Genomic DNA, 4,102 nt, shown 5'->3' with positions numbered 1-4,102 from the left:
CAGACCTCGATGCCTGTTTCACCACATGGATTCTTCCCCCAGACATCAATTTCTCAGAACTCTGCAAGTGGAAACTAGCACTGTAACATGTCCTTGGTTCTATCTACCCACATGGCAATTATGTTAATTTCTTCCGTCTCAGCACTGCTTCACTGTAACTACTCTTTTCTTCACTACGTTTTAGTTTTCTACATCTTTTATTGTCTTAATGTCTATTTTTCACCGCCCCCTCGCACCTTTGTTACATACAATGTACTTAGCTTTTCGCTCTTATTGACTCATGCATGATGTTTAATTAGTAATCTCTGTCTTGCATATTACCCTGTCTTCCACCTTTAAGCTCTCAGGTTTTAAATCTCATCTGATGAGGTCCCCAACAATCAGTCTTTCCTTCTCATCCCATGCCGTAAATCTGCTCTGAGCCACAGTTGTCAGTGACTTTCCCAAAATCTACCCCATTTCCGAAACCTCTCCAGTCCTTTTCCTTCACCCCTCTTCCTTTCCCTTCAACCTTTCTGCCTGAAGAAGGAGCGACTGGCTCTGAAAGCTAGCCTGATTACAACTTTCTTTTATGTGTGTGTTCTGCTGCCACTTAGTGAGTTGATTTTGTATCTATCCAGTTAAATTATTTTGTGAAAAATTGATTGTTTTTGTTGTTATATCAAATAGTCACTGAATTACAAAAGAAATCAAAATACTATGTGGAAAGAAACAGAAATTGTTTGAAATGGTTAGGATAAGTATGGGACCTATTACATATTAAAGGAAATACTCTATTGCCTTAAGGTAGCTGTATATTATCTAGACTCAATAATTTTGATAACAAAATAAATCTATATGGTCCATAGTTGAAAGAAAAACTGCAAAATCAGCCAAGAAATGTCAGGACTTTGTTGTTAACGAAAACAGCCAAATAATAAATGATAGTAGTCAGGTAGTGATTGTATGTAGAAAAAAGTTGGGTAAGTGTGACTAGGACTCACACATGGAGGGTTCTGTTCAGACTTAAATTCTGTATATAGATAATTCATCCATCCCAGGAGTCAAGAATTCCAGTGATTTTTGACTGTTATTGATATTGATACTGGCTAGATACCAAAATATGTCACGTAAGTGCCCAGTCTTATGACTGCATTGACTTACAAGCTTAGCTTAACAGTTTCTACACCACCAAGGGATGATAGACCTTAGTGTGTGATAGGCATTTCAACTTGGTATGTCTAACGATTCCTGGGAGAAAGTGATCTTAACAGATGGACAGACAGACAATCAGATAACAAATGACCTTTTTGTGTGTGCTTAAATTACAGATAAACAATTTTTGGATTCTTTTCCCCTTACAGGTACTGTGAAACTTAGCTTCTTGCCAAGTTTCATTATTGTAGATCAAAAGGATGTACTCTACGGGTTTTGATAGGTGACTATCAAAATATAGTATATAAATCGCCGATCTTTTGATTTCATTGACTTAGAAGATTACTTTTTCTGCACTGCCAAGGGACCATAGACCTCAGAGTGTGACATAAATTTCAACTTGCTATGTCTACCCATTCCTGAGAAAAACAGGCCTTAACACTCGGACAAAAATACTGACAGCCAGACAACAGAGCGATCCTATAAGGGTTTCTCTTTTAACTGACTGAGAAACCCTTATTACTACCTTGAAGTAGCTCAGAAGACGGGCATGGACAGTTCAAGCTGTAGAATATACGCAAGAAGCAATGCCTCATATATACGGACAAATTACAATTACTTTGTGCTCTTGCAAACAAATAAAGAAATTAATTAATTATCTCAAATCAAAAACTCTAATGGAATTGATAATATTTTAATTAAAGTTCTAAAATTATATTATTCACATACAAGCAATGTTTTAAGCTGCATATGTAACACTTAACAATCACAGGAGATATTTCCAGACAACACGAAAAATACTATTACCCGGCCCCTTTACAAGAAAGATAGATATTAATCACTATTGAACAGTCTCACTACTTACCTCCTTCCTGAATATACTGGTAAAAATTATGTATGCTGAAACTGTAATGCACATATCCCAAAATAAGATACTTAGGCAATCTCCATGTGATTTACAAAAGAGTCACTACATAGCATGCTACTTTTCAATACACAAATCAGATCATGCACAATTTGAATGAGCAGTTATTGTCTAATTTTTTTCTGTTAACTGTCAAAAGCATTTGATTGTGCAATTCACAGTATTCTCCTAGAAAGGTCAAATATTATGAAATCAGAAATCTTGCTTGTAATTAGTTTTCATCCTAACTAAAAAGATGCAGAGTGTTGCATTAAGAAACTCAGTGAGTGTACTCAGCAAAACAGCATCTTCCTGATGAGTGTTCCTCAGAGACTGATATTAGGTGCACTCTTGTACATGTAGCATATAAATAGTCTTTCATTATACAGGCTGTATCATAATCAATGGCGTAAATGCATACAGTTGAAAGTACACGATACTAGAAGCAAAACAGTCTCATTATACACAGGGTTGAAAATGTGTAGCTTAAGAGCTATGAGCAATTTTTCATCTTCGATACTTTGAAACAAATCTCTTCTACTGCAAGTTCTTTGCTGTCTATATTTTGAGAAGTGGTAGTATGGACCAAAGTAAGAAAAAATGTCCAACAAACATGTGTTCTAAAACACATACTTTAAAAGTTACCAACCCTTGATCATTAGTAGAGATGTGTTTCAAAATAGCAAAGATGAACAAGTGCTCATAACTCTTAAGGAATGCTTTTTGGAGCACATGTTTATTGGACCTTTTTTTCTTGTTTTGGTCCATACTACCTGTTCCCAGAATATGGAAAGCAAAGAAGTTGCAGTAGAAGAGATTTGTTTTGCAGCATTGAAGATGAAAAATTGCTCGTAGCTCTTAAGGTATGCATTTTCGACTCTATGTTTACTGAGACTTTTTTGCCTCTAGTGTTGTGTACTTTCAACTGTATGTGTTTACACCATTAGTTATGATGCATCCTGTATATCCAAGAAGCAGAAATAGTGATGTTTCATTATGATGCCATAATTATAATCAAGCCTAGTGCATTAACTTTGACACATGAACATGTAAATAACATTTTCTTGAAAATTAATAATTGGCTCACTGCAACTTTTGTGTCATGGATAACACTGGATGTAAAAGTTGACTTACTTTCCATTCACTACGTCATCATATCCTGATGTAATTCGTCATTGAGGAAAAAATATTTGTTGCACAGAAGCTTGTCAAAAAGACAATGTGTGGTGCCCATACTCCCTTATGTTGACTGTTGTGAACAACCGATGAAAGCTTGAAGACAACAGTAACATTCATGAATATAATACTAACCATTCATATCCTATCCGAGTTTGTGCTCCATCTCTTTCTTGATGAGTGATTAAGTCCTAACTTTCTTCATTCCTCAATATTTTAAATTTTTCATTAAAAATGTCTGCTTTGAACAGTACACAGAATTTACATAATGTAACAAAAAAACATTAAATTCATCAAGTAAAAGTAGAACTAAAATCCAGTAAGGAAAGTTAAATTATTTTAATTTTGCAACATGTTATGACATCATTATTTACAACTTTCAACAGTAACAAATATTTTGCTTTCTGAAGTATATGATGGCAAGTAATTAAGGTTCATAACTTTTCTAGTTTTCTTGAGTGTATTTTCCTTTTGATACTGCTAAAATAAATTAAGCAAGATTAAGCAGTGTTGTGAATGGTAATGCTGTCTAAAAAGCTGTTCGTAAAACCCCTTAGTGCCATTAGTCAAACTCATATTTTTGTACATTTCAGGCTTTTATGGACTGTTTACTTCTGTGCTGAAATGTGGTTTTTGGGAAATAGGCCATGGTATTAGGCATAATTTTGTGCCTAAATTTAGTTTTCTTCTACAAGAGACATTTAGTTCTCTGGCCTGTTTGTGTACTGCACTCACAAAGTTTTTTAACATATTTACCTAATTATGAGATGAGGTTTTTTACCAAATTCACTAATTAGTCCAGTGAAACTGTCAGAAAAAAAGCCGGTACCTTGCAAAAGGTGGGGTAGAAGATTTTATTTTTTAACTCGTTCATATTGTTGGAAATGC

The sequence above is a fragment of the Schistocerca piceifrons genome, chromosome 8, assembly GCF_021461385.2.
Source record: "Schistocerca piceifrons isolate TAMUIC-IGC-003096 chromosome 8, iqSchPice1.1, whole genome shotgun sequence".
In the NCBI taxonomy this organism is placed as follows: domain Eukaryota; kingdom Metazoa; phylum Arthropoda; class Insecta; order Orthoptera; family Acrididae; genus Schistocerca; species Schistocerca piceifrons.
The sequence above is the reverse complement of the archived record's forward strand: the minus strand, read 5'-3'. Positions refer to the sequence as shown.